This window comes from Sceloporus occidentalis, unplaced genomic scaffold (genome assembly GCF_023333645.1).
Source record: "Sceloporus occidentalis isolate IW3139 unplaced genomic scaffold, rSceOcc1.0.p SCAF_81, whole genome shotgun sequence".
NCBI lineage: Eukaryota > Metazoa > Chordata > Lepidosauria > Squamata > Phrynosomatidae > Sceloporus > Sceloporus occidentalis.
The window spans coordinates 3,707,857-3,724,844 of NW_028317061.1; positions in this window are offsets into that span (position 1 = coordinate 3,707,857).

Genomic DNA, 16,988 nt, shown 5'->3' on the forward strand with positions numbered 1-16,988 from the left:
ATCCATGGCAAGTCTTTGAATCTAACTATACATTATACAGGGCCAGGAGGACCCGTTCTGTCAGAGAAGCTCATTGGGGTTTTAATATGCATTCTTCTTCAGCAGGGCTTTAAAGTTGAACCTGCTAAAACCGCCAGCTACTCTAAAGGTTATCAGACGTAAATATAAAAAAATAAGATTGGAAGTATTTGTAATTATAGATTTACATATTTGAGATACAGGACATCTTGCTTCAAATGTTGACACTTTTAGCCAGCGGAATTTAGTACTATTATAAAGGGAAGTGAATTCTTTTGAATCAAACAATGCATTAAATGAGATTCACATAGAAATCTGAGTACAGGAAGGTGTCTTCTGCTGATTACATTTTCAGTTCCATTTCTTCGTATCAGTGGGTTCCAGCATTAAGACTTCTTTCAGATTGTCCATACCAACTTTGAGAAAACCTGAAGCTTAAAAGGTATGATAAATTCACAGTATGGCCTCTGCTTCTGCTAGACTAATATTCTCTTATGGCAGAACCATGTAGCTTTTCCCATTTTTGATGTTCTGCTTTCTTGCAGGCAGGTTTAACCTCATCTGAACTTGTGTAGATACATTATGAGACATCAGTGAAAAATAGTTTATCTTTGCTTGCGTGTCAAACAGACAGCAACATGAATGTTACAGAGAAAATCAAGATGAAATAGACTTCTTTAACTTGAACTTTAGAGGGGGAAGGATGATGAGTAACCTAACCATTGGTAAAAAGAAAACATGGAAAAACAAAGGCGCTAAGAAAAAACATGACAATATTTGTCATTTACTGATATTCCCTCGTCCCATTCCATTAGAGAATGGGACAAACTGGATACAAAGGGGCTTACAGAAATTGATGATCTAGTAAATTTTAACATAATCTAAAAAATAAAAGGATATCAATATATCTTGTACAAATATTTTTGGTACAATGTTTTAGTTACATTTGCTCTAAGACATTCATAGGTATTATTATTATCATTATTAATGCTAGTAGTAGTAGTAGTAGTAGTATTAGTAGTGGTTGCAGTATTGTTGTATTGTTGTCAGATATAATATTTTCTGTTGCTTAATGTAAATACTATGGATGTTAACTGATTGATAAATGTCAAAATACTTCAGATGGATCAAGTGTATTGTTGCTTCTTATTACCATATGTCACCTTGGGGATGACAGAGTCATAAGTATTTCCCAGAAACTTAGCTGGTTGGTCTCTGGGCGTTCTCCCTCTACTGTTCCTTATAAGAGATAGAAGAAACAAATGGAGGCAGAGGTTGCCCCAATTAGAGTATGAAGAACTGGGATGTGGTCAAGAGTGAGTAAAACCTGGGCAAATGTGACTCCCATGCAAGCAGATGAAATATACTGACCGGGAAAGGCAGTAGAAAACAAACAGGTCCCAAGTGAAATCCAGCAAGTTCCCAGTCCTGGTCATGGATGATGTTTTTTTGGCTTACTAAAATATATACCTATAACTAAAACAGGCCTCCACTGGTCATGAAATAGGACCCCTTACTTACCCAATCTGCCACTGTTGTCTGTGGCCATCACCTGGATATGCACAGCCACATGCTGCACGAGCATACAAACTAACCTATCCAGCCACCGGTTACAAGTATGCCATTGGTGCTGCTGGCCTTACAGAGCCAAGACTACATAATCATGCCCAGTTTGTCCCTGACTGTGAATGACTCTTGGACAAACGCAACAGTAAACATATACATTATATGTAGGAGATGCCACGCCATGAAGGGACACGTTTAGTAGCTCATCCTAAGGGATGATATCTGTTTCTACTCCACTTGTGCTGTTGATGTGGAAAGATCTCTTAAGCTATGAGCAAATCAAAACTGACTTATTTACTAGATGTACTAATACATCCAAAACAATAAGAAAATATTTGATACAAAATACTACCATATATGTACTGTGGCTTTCCTCTTAGAAGCAAAAATCTGACATTGTAGAGTTTTTTTTATAGCCCTTCCCTCTTTAAAAAGACCATGAAGTCCTTGGATGTCATCGTTTAAATACTCGTATCTGAGTTTGGGATTCTTAATGGCATGTGGGCTTCTGTACCACAAAGCAACACAACATGGTTTATGGCTCCTAATCTTCTCTTGAATGTGTTGTATTCCCTTCAGGTTATTTCCTCTGCTATTACATACTTAATGAGTCTTAAAACTTGACATAGTTAACCCAGGCTATGAGGGATTTACTTGTACTGAGACACAATAGGAAGTGAAATGTGTTTTACGGACCATTAGGTTATTACGTTTAATGTTGCACCAAATTCCATGTACAACGAACCAACTCTTTGTTAGAAGTTAAACATATAAACAGTTAGGGATCTTCATGTAAATGTTATTATCCTAGAAAAGAGGAGCATCAGGAGAGGGAAAAGGGACTGAGAATTTGGGCCTCAAAGAAAGACAGTCCCTTGTAAAGAGCGACATGTGAGGGGTAATTACTGTACATATAATTTGTAATCTATACGATTTACTGTGGTATTGATCTTCCATAAATAATAAATTCTATAATTTTATCTGTTTTATAACTTTAACATGTAGTCTGCCTGTATCAAGAAAATTGGTAAAATGGTTTGTTCTTCAATATTTTAAAAGATTACACAAATGTAAAGCGTTAACATTTGAATAGATGGTATGGGGCTGTGGTTACTCAAGCTCATCTCCAACTACTTTGTACAGTATATTGTTTGGTTTATAAAAACATGAGTTGTTTTGAGGATTATAACAATAGTTTTATAATAAGCTGTTCTTAACTCCATGGTTGTTTTCACTCTGTTCTGAGCATCATAATGAAGCCACTTTCAAATATTTGATCTGTTTGCTCTTATACCACCTGTCCAAATATACTAGATTCCCTTTAACCCCTTGATGACAATTGCTGGTCCGGGCACGTCGCCGAAAATCAAGGCCTTAACGACAAATGACGTGCCAGGACCGGCACGTCTTTAAACGGGTGCAGAAAGCGATCTAATTTCGCTTTCTGTACCGAAACGGCGTTGCTGTAATGCCTCGACCTCGAGGCATTCAGCAACGCCATGATCGGCACAAAGGGGCCATCTCTGGCCCCTCCCCGGGGCGTCATCATCCGCCATACTTTTTATGGCGGCGGACGCCCGTTTTAAAAGTGTTTAGGAGGCGATCAACGACTATACTAGCATTTGAAATACCCTGGGGTGTCTGATTTTCAAAAATATATGGCTTTATTGGGCACACTGAAATGGCCCGGCTCAAAGATGTACCAAATAGGGCATGGACAGTTGATCGCAACATTGAAAATGCGCATGCCCCAAATGTGGCCCTTTTGCCCCCAAACAGCCAGGCAAAATCATTCATGTGAGGTATCGCTGTACTCAGGAGATGTTGCTGAACACATATTAGGGTGTTTTGTGATAGTGACATATACGAGAACCTTTTAATTCATACCTGAAGTAAAATGTGTGTGGAAAAACAAATGCAAAAAAAATGACTACCATAAAGTTTGACAAAGGCTGATGGTAGAATTAGTGCTTTGAAAAGGTTAAAATACTAGCATTTGGAATACCCTGGGCTGTCTAGTTTTCAAAAATATATGACTTGATGGCGTAAATTGTATTGGTTGGCTTCAAATATACCCGAAATGGCACATGGGGGAAGAATTACCAGATTCGGAAAAAATGGCTTTGAAATAGCAAAACGCTACCTGTACTTATTGCCCCATAATGTGTAGAAAAAAGCAAAAAAACATAAAAACATTGGGTATTTCTAAACTCAGGACAAATAGAAGAATCTATTTAGCAGGTTTTTTCATTACCTTTTATAGATGAGTAAATGATTTTTCAACTAAAAGTTAGAAACAGTCATTTTTTTCTAAATTTTTCACCATATTTTATACTTTTTTTAATAGTAAATAATATGATAAAATCAAAACAATGTCATCTAAAGAAATCCCTTCTTTTCCTGAAAAAAACAATATCTAATGTGTGTGGGTTCAGTAAACGGGAAAGAAGAAAATTACAGCTAAACACGAGCAGCGCAGAAATGTTAAAACGGCCATTGTCACGAAGGGTACAAAAAGTAAAATCAGCCTTTGTCACGAAGGGGTTAAGAAACCGCTATGTGAATGAATATCTCCATTTCTGCATGGCCTTTCCCGCAATATAGGCAAATATTATTTTACTCCTGTTATTTTGTTGGAAATTTTGAAATAATTCTGAAATATTTGATTCTTTTTCTTCTAGAGGTGAGCTGAATTTAAACAAATAAATAATTGAGCAGATATTTAACTTTTACGCCTGGAATCATCATTTAACCAAGCGGCATTGCCATTGGTGCTATTGGCACAGAAACCTGTAAGGCTAGAGGGCTTGGGTGTTTTTTAATGAAATTATTTGAAATGTTTAAGGAATGTACTCCTGTCTATTTGTGAATTTTTGCTTTTCCATCTCTTAAGTCTGGATCTTTAAAGAACACCAGGGAAATCTTTTTGGTGTTTACTTAATCTACTTGCATTGCCAAGACAAAATAATGTATTTTTTTAATCTCAGAACTCTTAAATGCATTTATATTGATTGTACTTGTTTAATACACATTATGTGGCTATAACTGGTTTCCATTTGTTCTGATTATACAATCTAGCATTAGAAAAAGGTATGCTGGCTGCATTAGAAGAGGCGGCTGTGTTTGTTAAAGATTATAGTAATCTTCAGAGTTCCTTATGAACTCTCTCTTCCAGAGCAGCCATAGAAAATCTTGGGGCCCAATACAAACATAAAGACAGGCCCTACCCCATCCTACCCCAGGCTACTCCAGACATATTGCCCCATGGCAATGAGGCCACCAGGCCCCAAAGTCTGGAAAGGGGTCAACAGGCTCAAATCCCCAGAATTTGGGCCATAAAGCTGTCTTCTCTGCTTCCGTAGCCTTTAACTTCCTTGCGGCCCCAGCGTAGCAATGATAGCAATCCCCCTGGAAGCTGGAGACTGTACTTACAAGTATTGCTACTTTGATGAAATAAAATAAAGGTGTTGATAAAAGGTGTCTTAACTTTTCATTTTTTTCTTTGACTGATGTGGTAAAAAGCTCAAGTTTTTGTTGTGAATAATTTACTTACAAACGTTGCCAAAAACCGCAAGATATTTGCTGTCGTCAGTTTGCATACCTGGTTACGCTCCATGTTTTACCCGGAGACTCTAGGTTTCTGGCTGTTTCTTCACGCTCCGTGTGAAAGGGTTAATATTCTGGGTCATTGCTGCAAATGACTTGCGACCAAGGCACAAATGTCCTAATTCAAACTCCCACTGTGGGTCTGCAAGTGCCAGGCTGGATATGAAGGGTATGAATATGATGGGGATATAATGCTGGATAGGTATGGGGATGATCAGAAGTTATGTTATGAAGATGGGGGAGGATAATTGTGGAGCAATATAGAGTGATCATGGTAAGGGATGGAAATTATGGCGGAGAGAAATATGGTGATTATGGCGTGGGTATGAATATAGTGGGTGAGGGATAACTATTGTGGGGGAGATGGGTGGGGATGATGATGGTCAGGGACAGCTCTACACTTACATGCATACACACACACACAGCCACTCTAACACCATAGCCTTACTATAGAGATCAATAATGTTTGTATAATTTTATTACATAAAAGATGTTGGGGTGATATCATACACACATGTTTTTCTGAAAGTTCCCAGGTATGCCCATTTGCTGCTGTACTGATATTTTTTGACATTATACACATAGAAGCAGATATGGCAAGTGATTGAGAACTTTGTCAACTGAGGCTCCATGTTAAACTCACATACCTTAAATGTGACGTTATGAGTTCTTTAAGGTGAACAAATCAATAAGCTATAATATTACATGCAGAAATATCAAAGATCTTAGGGTGGTCTTTCTTTTGCAATTAAAGCTTAATTGTGCACATAATCCGATAGATAGTGAGCACATTCTGCTGTAAATCTTGTAATTGTTAAGTTATATCTATATGTCTTTGGTCAAAAAAAAAAAAAGTTCATGCTGTTTTTTTTCTATTTATGGGGATTAATTTACTCAGCATGGAAACCGCTTCAGTCATTCTTCTATAAACGACTAATTTGTCTTACATCATTCGTTGTGCTCTATAGAATAACTTGAGAAAAAGTCCAAAGAAATGTTTGCTAGCCTTCATTGTATATCCAGTTCTTCAAAGTGCAGGGTGACGTAGTATTGTGTATCACCCAGCAGTGTTCTTTATCATATCAATTTATTTAATGTAGATAGATATTGGTAGGTAAACAGATGAATACAAACACTGGGTGTGTTAGGTAAGGAAGAAAATATTTGTAACTTTGCTTTTGATGAGCTATCCTGCCATAAAGGATCATTGCAGAGGTTTCCACACAGTCTGCGGAGAAACACATTTTAATCAACTGTACAACTGTAAAAAAAATTGAATACACCGATATAATTCAATAAATCGTAAAATATTGCTTCCTAATTTTGTAGCCCATACATCCCAGCATGCAAAAGACCTTACATTCCATGATTGGCTGCTTATTTAACCCCTTTTTATGGTAACATCATTAAAGAATGGCAAAAAAACAGGGAACAAACCAGAGAAACTTGTTATTAACGACAGGAAAACTAAAATATTTTTTAAAAATAAAATCCATATGGGAAAACTCTGAGCAAAGCACCGCTTCACTGGGTCTCCCTCCTTTTTCTCTGGTGCAGGGGAATGATGGTTACTCATGGCCATTTGATGCTATCTGAGCTAGCCTCGCTCCCTTATGAATGGCTAGTCCAGTCTATTACATGGCTACCCCTTTCCATCAGGTGGCTAACCATGTGCATGGTGTATGGCTTGCCCCACTACCATGAAGCTACTGCCCTGGGTGAAGGAGAGCTCTGGGTAGCCTGACCTGTGCGGTTCCCAGGTATGCAAATAACATACACAAACCTTCAACATTTCAGGTCTCCAAACCTGGCAACATTTGTGATCACAGGACGGAACCGTGTGCTGGGGACGGGTCTGGCGGCAGGACTATTTGCCTAAGTTACCTAAAGACAGACACACAGACCTCTTTTGATTTTGCACCTCCCTTGCCCATGATCCTCACTGCCCCACAATGCCTGGGATGGTTAGGGGGTATGCATATATATATATATATATATATATATATATATATATATATAAAAGGTGCTTTAAAAATACTCCCGTAATATAAGCAGTTTGATAATACTCTTTGAGTCATGTCAAACTCTTTATTGCTTACGTTTCACCAACCTGTTAAAACAAGTCACATAACAATGTAAGATACTTCGCAATTCTCCATATTTATGAGAAACCAATAAAGTTAACGGCAACAACTGTGTTAGGATTAACTATAATATAAACGCGCTACAGAAATTCAATGTTTATCACCCGTTTTATAATGTTATGATAAATATGGTATGACGGTCGAAATTGATTTTACTAATTTTATTATATGATGTTGATAAATCACAATGCAAAAATGTAACATATAGAAATCAAAAGCTTTGCATTTATAGCTGTTTCTCCTAACTGAAGTTACTCTGATTTAATATCCTGCTGTTTACAATCTGAAGCATAACTCATCACACTGAGGTGTAACACTGACTCCATTTGGCATATTTCCACTAAAGCAGTGGTTCTCCAACATTACCTGCTTGACGTCTACTTTTATTATTACTATTATTATTATTTTATTATTGGTTTATTTAGTGCCATCATATTCCATAGTATTGTACAATGGGTATACAGAACATAAGAAATGGTGCATTGTACAGAAACAAAAGGTACTTGAATGGCATTGGACACCTTTGCATTATTTGCAATTATATATATATATGTCCTTCAGAAATCTCATGGTGCTGCCGCAACCACAAGGGATTCTGGGTAGGCACATGCAAATAAGGTTAACAATTATCACCTTTGCCTCTATATCCAGTTTATGCATGCGCCTACCCAGAATCCCTTGTGGTTGTGGCAGCACCATGAGATTTCCGAGGGAAAAAACAGGCCTTCTGGCTTGTCTGGTGTCTGTAGATGAGTGTTTAATAATGCTTCTACTACCCCTTAAATTTAAGTGGAAGGGTTTTCCATCACCTTTACCCACCATAACTTATGTAATGGTATTTTTTGGCTACTCCAAGCCCCAAGCCCCAAGTATTAAGCTGGTGTCATGACCTCATGCTGTTGAGTCCCATTAAGGATGAAACAGCTGTCCATTTGTTTTAGCATAATCAGTTTTGTATAATAAACTTAAATGCAAACAAAAAAAACAGCTGCCCATGAGTGTTGATTGCTTCTTGGCCTTTTGGCTAAGATCAAGTGTAGTTTCTCTTGGGTGGGGGGAATACGCTGATCCTCTGGCCTTAGGGCTGGGAAAGCAATGGAGCCTGAGGTGCTGATTTGCCCTGGCAGAAATGCTGGAGTCACCGTGTGCGGTATTGCACACGGTGAGCGCACGATCTCACTGGCGGCCTTCCTGCACTACCTTTTCCCCTCGTACCATCAGGTCCTGGGAATGGTCTGTCCTTAAATTATTTTTTTTTAATTTATACATCACTTTGTTTTCACGAGTGCCTATTAATTTTCCCTTTATCTGATTCACGGCTTTTTGAATTCACGGCGAGGCCCGCACTGTGTTTTGGCACACGTTTTTGACACCGTTGTTTTGGACACTGTTTTCTTTTTAGAGGCAGTGAAGCCTGGACTTTGCTGGAGGAGGATTGGGAGCCTTCTGGCCCCTTCCTCTCTTCAAAGAAGGCCAGCAAGGAGTCTCACCCTTCGGGGTGAGACTCGAGATCCGACCCTCCCATGGGGGGGGGAGGAATTTGTCTGGGTTCCCCGTGAGGGAACTCAGTATCGTAGTCTGGCTTCTGCTGCCTTGGCACAGTTGCGGCACCCAGGAGCACGCACCTCGGGCTCCAAAAAAATAAAAAGCTGTCCATTTGTTTTAGCATATTCAGTTTTGTATAATAAACTTAAATACAAACAAAAAAACCAGCTGTCCATGAGTGTTGATTGCTTCTTGGCCTTTTGGCTAAGGTTAAGTGAGTACATGTGAGAGAGGGAAAGCAGGAAGCCCCGAGGTTGTTTTTAGGTCCTTGCGGGAAGGGGCCAATAAGATCCGGCCCTCCTGCAGGTCTTCTGGCCGAGGAGGGAAGGAAGGGGTCACGTATCGTTCGGTAGTGTGACCCCAGAAGAAAACGAAGAAGGGGACCTGGTGTCCACTGTGGCCTTATGGCACATGGCACTGGCACTGGCACTTTTTTCTGTTTTTCTTCACAGCGAAGCACGAACCTTGGGGCTTCAAAAAAAACAAAAAACAGCTGTCCATGAGCGGTGATCTGGCTACTGCACTTCTTCCCGAGTTTTGTCTAAAGGCTGTCCTGTACAGCAGGCAATTACTTTCAAGGGATCCATGTATAATGTGGATATAGAGGCAAAAGGTGATCATTGTTAACCTTATTTGCATTCACCTACCCAGAATCCCTTGTGGTTGTGGCAGCACTATTAGGTTTTTGAGGGAAAAACAAGACTTTATTCACCTTGTCTGGTGTCTGTAGAAATGCTACTGCTACCCCTGTATATATGTATGTAAGTATATATATATATATATATATATATATATATATATATATATATACACACATATAATTAGCGTAAAAGCATTAAGTTCTGTTTCTTCTGTTTTCTACTTTACCCTTATTCACACATGGCTTTCAAACAGTTTCCATCATCCTGAACAACCTGCAACCTTCCAGCAGAAGTGGTAGAGGTTATTACACAAAGGGAGTGTAAACATGCATATGGCTCATGAATCTGAGACAAGTCAAGCACTGATAAAGGTTTGAGTCTTTACAGCAGCAAACAATGGTCAGACAAGATGGGCCATATAGTTCTTAGGTAACTTCAAATTCTATGTTTATTAATTATATGGACCACCATAATAAACACGCATGACAAACCTTTTTGGAAATGCTTTGACCGTCTGAGGAATTTGATAGAATGCCAACAAATAAAGCAAACGTACTGTTTTATGTGTCAGACTTTTACCTCTCTGAACGTGTATTTCCACAAATATTTTTAGATCTAAACAAATAACACAATGAGGAAATCAAGCTGGTTACTTGGACTTTGTTCTTTCAAGGTTATTTAGATAAAATTGAGTTTCACGAGTCAAATAAGATTTATGGACTTGACCAATAGTTAATTACAATTATTGGTTCTGTTGCCAAATAGCACTAAAGGAAAAATCCCTTCTCCTCTATAGATTAATTAGAGATATAGCATTTTATCATTAAACACTGAGTATTCATCTTCCTGGAAAAATACTCTATTGACTCCAAAGCGAAATATTGTAGAAGAAAAATGGTTAAGTTCTTATTTATCTAATGCATTGGCATTTTTGTAATATCATAGTAATTTTTATTTTTTTTATTTTTATTGTAAGTAATTGTATTACTATAATTAATTTATACTCTTTGTTCATGGATTTTACCTTGAGAAGCACAGGATTTCACCTGCGTTAGCAGGAACTCCCACAACTTAGCTGTAGAAATGTGTTCTTCCAGATAAGTTCTAATTAAGGTTTGGGTCTTTAGAACAGGAAAAACTGACAGACTAGATGGGCCAAATGTTTTTTATCTGCTGTCAAATTATGTTTCTAAATTGCAGTAAATGTAAGTTTTACATCTGAAGGAAAAAGTACAAAAAAAGAAGCATGCCCTAAAAGGGGAGACTAATATATATATATATATATATATACTGTATTTGCTCGATTATAAGACGACCCTGATTATAAGACAACCCCCCAAAATCTGAATATTAATTAATAAAAAAAAGTAAAAGCCTGAATATAAGACGACCCTATAGGAAAAAAGTTTTACCAGTAAATGTTAATTCATGTAAACTATGTGAACAATTGTTTGTTAATAAAAGCTATGATAGAGAAAAATATGTTGTTTTTGTTTTTATTTCCTTTTTTTCAACCTGCCCCCCCAGTTATGCACATCTGCCCCCAGGCTTGCCACTCTGCCCCAGAAATGCCTTATACCCTCTAAATGCCACTGTGCCCCATGATACGCCTTTTAACCCTCTATATGCCACTGTGCCCCATGATATGCCTTTTGACCCCCCTATGTGCCACTCTGGCATTTAGGGGGTTAAAAGGCATATTATGGGGCAGAGTGGCATATAGGGAGGTATAAGGCATTTCTGGAGGCAGAGTGGCATTAAGGGGGTTAAAAGGCATTTCACAGAACACTCTGCCTCCAGAAATGCCTTATGCCCCCCCATTTAACACCCCCTCCCTCTCCCTCCTCCAAACTTACCGATGCTTCTGAGTCCCCGATGCTTAGGCCAGGCAGCATGGAGAGCTCTACACGCTTGAGCAGAAGTTGTCTACGTGAATCGCGTAGAGCTCTACGCGCTGCCCGGACTAAGGGGGGGGGATAACACAGGAGGATCCAGGTCCCCTGCATCTGAGTCCCTGGTGCTTAGTCCGGGCAGTGTGTAGAGCTCTACGCAATTCGCATAGAGCTCTACACGCTGCCCGGACTCGGACTAAGCACCGAGGACTCAGAAGCACCGGTAAGTTGGGGGGGGGGCATAACACAGGAGGAAGATCCAGGTCCCCTGCTTCGCTGCGGGGGATCTGGATCTTAGTCTCATAGTCAGACCTATTTGAGGTCTGATTATAAGACAACCCCGATTATAAGACGAGGGGTATTTTTCAGAGCATTTGCTCTGGAAAAAACCTTGTCTTATAATCGGGCAAATACGGTATTACTGAATATATTCATCAAATTTTTGGCCAAATTTGGCGATTTGTATGAAGCCCCGAAAATGAGGCTAGACCCCCCAATGAATCAGACAAAAACAAAGCAAAAAACTCAGAATTTTCTTCCGAAATGTATGGGTCCACATTCACTCGCATTCTTGTTCACTCTCTCCCTCACGCTCTATAAATGTTCCCACTTCTGCTGAACTTAAGTTTTCTAAGTGGGTGCTCATCACCAGGGACCTCTAGGAAAAGGACTGCCTCAGGGCCCTATATTAGATGCTCCAGTCTGTAAAATACACTTCTAGAGAAATTAAGGATTACCAACCAACATGTTTTGCTTTTGAATCCTTCTTTTATTTCTTAGAACTATTGTACCCTTACAGGAGCTTTTGGTTTTGTAAGGCCAGTTAATGGACGTGCAACGGTAGCAAAGATAAGTCTTCTCCTGTTTTCTAGTGAGACGGCAGGGACAGTTTCTGTTGCATTTTATCAAGTTGAGGTTTTCCTAATCCTCAACCATAATCCTGAATTATATGAAATATCTTTTAATACTCTTTTCAACACTGATATTCTCAATATCCAATACTTTTTATGATATAATCTAGGTATGCGGCAGTAGGGTGAAACACCAGGCCTTTCCAAGCCTTTCCACCAGTTCATGAACTGTTGGTATGGGGTATAAATAAAATTTGGAAATTGCATTCAGTTTATTGTAATCAATAGGGTTGTTCCAATCTTTTTGTAATTTTTAATTTTGTCTAAGGCTCAATCATAAAAAAACCCCAATTATTTTAAATACAACAAAGCAAAAATGAAACAAATGCAAAGCAAACACTAAAATAGACATTCTAGATATAGAAGAATAAAGGACTCCAAAGGGAAATGATCCCAGTGATTACTGTACAATCCCCAAAAAAGCAAACCAACGTCTGTCATGTTTTAGTAATTCTGGTGGTTAAAGAATAAATTTACCAAAAAACTAAAATAGATCATAAGACAAAGTATACTTTCAGAGCACAATATATTCCTAAAATGCATGCTGCTTCGACAAAGATTGCTACAATCTTAAAACTATGGACCCATGTGGTGCCTCTATGGAGATAATAGGTCGTTGTTCAGCAAACTAATCAAAGTTAAAAAAAATAAAGCTGTCAAACTTGGAAAAAAATAATAACTGAATAAATAAAGCTGTCAAAATAAATTGTCAAAAGAAAACTATTTAGACTCAATTTGGAGTCACAGTGGTCACTTGAGACGGACTGATGGCCAATATATACCTGAAAGTTTGAATTATATACCTACAGTATCTGTGTCTATGGGCTAAAGTTAAAATAATTGTATTGCCAGAGTCGTTTGAAAAGTTCAGGGTTTTCACTCAGCTACCCAGTGTGGCACAAATATTAAATGCTTTTCCGAAATGTAACTAGTCTAAATCTATTGCACCTTGATTTCACTTTCTTCACAACTTCGTCAAAGCTCATGCGTGTTGGTTGACAAGGACATGTGTTAATAAAGCCATGGTGAGTGATGCTAATCATGTTTAGATAATATGTCCTAACTTTATCCTTTTTACACTACTAATGAAGTCCTCTGTATGTTTGGTTTGGGGGTTTAGCCAGGAGTCCCCACAGTTTAGTATTAAACTATAGTCATTACCATTCACGCTTTCTTAAAACAAAAATAGTAATTTATTAGATACATCAGAACATTTGCCCAGTGGAAACCACTGCAGGGATTGTTTGGACTGATGTGGCATCAAGTCTGTTGAACAATAGCCAGAAGAACATGGCATAGATCATCAAAGGAGACAATGCCCACAAAGCATCGTAGCAAAGGAAGACTTCAGTAACTTTTTTCTGGAATTGTCCTTTTGCCCGAGCTTTCTTGGGATCCCTGAAAAATGAACTCAAATAATCTGTGGAGAGAAAGTTTCTCTCCTACCATTCTTGACCACCTTGTTGTGTATGGACTTTTTCCAGGAACTCACACAGAAGGTGCCATTGAAGGGACAGCGCTTGGCTCTCTGAGGGTAGGTGCCGTACGTGGGAGCTGGAAAGTGTAGGTCCAAGCCGGCCAAGGTACAGACCTTAATTAGACCACAGGAGAAAAGTCCTCCTTCCTGTCATAAACCCAAGGTAGGGAGACAAGATTTTTTTTGCCTTGGTTTTAAAATGGAAAGAAAATAGGAAGGTAAATAAGAGGGGATAAAAAGTGTCAGGATATGTAGTATGTATAAGGGTTGTAAGGGGCACATGATAGGAGGGTGTCCTACTAGATGCCATTTTATTAGGAGTTACACTTTGCAGCTCTTTTCACAATTATAAAATTCATAACTGATATACTTTTTTCTGGTTAGCTTGCACTAATTTGCATGATTTGAATAGAAAATATGAAGAGTTGTTACAAAGTGCAGACTTCTATATATTTAAATGAATTTAGGTTATAACGTATTCCTTTTAAACTGTATGTTAGCTATATGCGAACTTTAATACATTTACATATATGCTTTAAACGTGATGGAATTTTAAGCAAAATATTTGTGAATTAACACGCCTTTGGAAATTATTGTTAAATTACTTTGCTTCTCTATTCGAACACTGATAAATGGAAATGTGGCAAGTCAACGGCACATTTGCATTTCATAGCAAAGTTAAAAGACATGATTTAACATAATGAGTGGTTATTTAATAAAAGAATGAAAATGCTAATGTGTGCGTTAGAAGGACAGCTCTTGTTGGAATAATTGGAGTTTCACTGTGATATATATATATATATATATATATATATATATATATATATATATATATAGGGAATGAAAGACATAGCATAGAAGATAGAATCTTTTCTTATCCTGTTGCAGGAGAATGACACGTGCAGACAAGAATTATTGCTATCCAGGACATAAACCCATCAGTATGCTGTCACGTTATATTCCGTGATAGGATGATATTGGAGATGAAGGTCATACAAATGTTTTGAGCTATGTATTTATTTGCTTGTGTTGAAGATATCCTCTCCACCTGTCTGAATTAGTGTTCATGTTTTCATAAGCTGCTGTTTGACACCTCCTAAGGTTTAGATATAAGTAAGCAACGTAATGAAGAGATCAATCCTACAGAAGCAATAAGTACGGTATCTAGAAAAAAAGGCACTCGGCTGATCCAGACAATACAGGAAGACTGATGAATTCTCTGAAAACCAGCAAGGGAGCATCAAGAGTAAATCATTGTGACATTTGTGGTACGTTGATGAGGTTATGGAAGATGTGCGAGAATGCAGAAGAAATGTAAAATCCCCAAAATAAGAATTTGTCTGTGTTTCATACATGGCAACTATTTCCCACCATACATTTGTGTGCTGGTAACAGCAGGAAAAAAGTTGCAAACGTAGTATTATTGGTAAGCAATTGCTGCAGACTGCAAATTTAACATTATTTAAGATTTTATTTTATATAGTTAAAGCTATGGTAACACGCACACACACCCACATACCATAATAGAGAGTGGGCATATGGCAATATATTTTTTTTATTTTTTTTTTTGCTTTTACGGTATTTGTAACAGCTACTAACTGGTAAATAAAATCACTTAAAGTATTTAACACATTTCAGACACAAGCGGTTTTCATTAGCATACCCTCACAAATGGGGGAACATGGTTAGTGGTAGGGGCAGGACAATGTATGTGCCTTATCTTTTATGAAGGATTGAACCAGAGCTCCATGATAGGACATCATATCCTGATGCACAGCTTAAGAACATCATGAGGAGGCCACGTGGGAGCTATGATTGAGGTGTGCGCTGCAAAAGCTTATTGGGCCAGTCCGGGGAGATCCGCTGATCTCACTTACCAGCTCGTGATCTCTACTGGGACACCAGGGCAGCTCCGCCAGTCAATGCCTGGAAATTCTGACTGCCCTGCTTAAATATGGATGGTTAGGAGGTAGGTTAATAAGATCATTTTTAGTTTTACTTTTCAGAATATTTCCATTGGAATTTCTATGTTTTCTTTGCTCTCTGTAAATGCAAATTCCCAATTTTCTTGGTGACCCTCGAGAAGGTTTCATACCGTCTGGCAGAACTATTCTTAGGTGTTTCTTCTTTTCCCCACATATCTTTAAACATACATCTGGAGTTAAAGGGTTTAACCTGTTTCTACTACCAGAAGTAGTGCTGTTGTCTTGGAGCAATAAGGCATATATTTGTGGAATTATTGGGCAGATAAAAACCTGATGCTTACTAAATAATTTCAGGCTGGTGGCCACCAAATGACATACATGCAGCTGCCACCTGGATACACGCAGTCGCAGACACACGTAACCTTTTTATGGTCTCACAGCAAGTGGATCCACAAATCCAACCACCAGACCCGATCGGCTGCTGGAGCTGCGGTAAGGGCAGTTTGTGACACTATTGGCCAGCAGCCCGGCGGTCATTTTCCTAGTGTCAGGTGGCCAATCGGGGCCTGAATCATCTTATGGAGAATAATATACTAACAGCAATGTGTTTGATTTACCAACAACTATGGGGAATTAACTAAGAGAGTTCAAGGGCTCTAAGCTTGTCCGTCAGTGTTATGTAACCTTCACCCTGATGCCGTTTCGCCTAAAGTATTGAGTTAAATATCACATACTGATACATTCTTCTATATTGTATAGGTAGGCTGGATACCATTGTAGAAGACTAAATAATTTAATACAAACTGTTTCCTGGCTGTAAACCATGAGCTAGAAATCGTTATTTATATTTCAGATTTCACTTCTAATAAATGTAGATAATTTTAATGCACATTGATAAAAATAATCCTCACGTTTGACAAATTTGTCTGTCAAATGATTATGATGATCTTTTATGTGTACCGTATACTGATTGCAATCAGCTTCAAGGTACTTGTAATGCTAAATAAATAAAAGTTATTTTTAATGGCATATCTAATGTAGTTATTATTGGTATGCCCATTTATTTCTGGTTGATAGAATGTCAGGCATTTCTTTTATATACAGTACATATAATAGAAAGAATCCATCAGCATGTCATGGCTTATTAATCTTTTTACAGACTTATTTTTCCGTTACTAGTTTGACACCTAAGTTTAGGTATTGAATCTGACCTAAAGCACTGTGGACAGCACAGGATAACCCAACTCTGGAAAATATTCATAC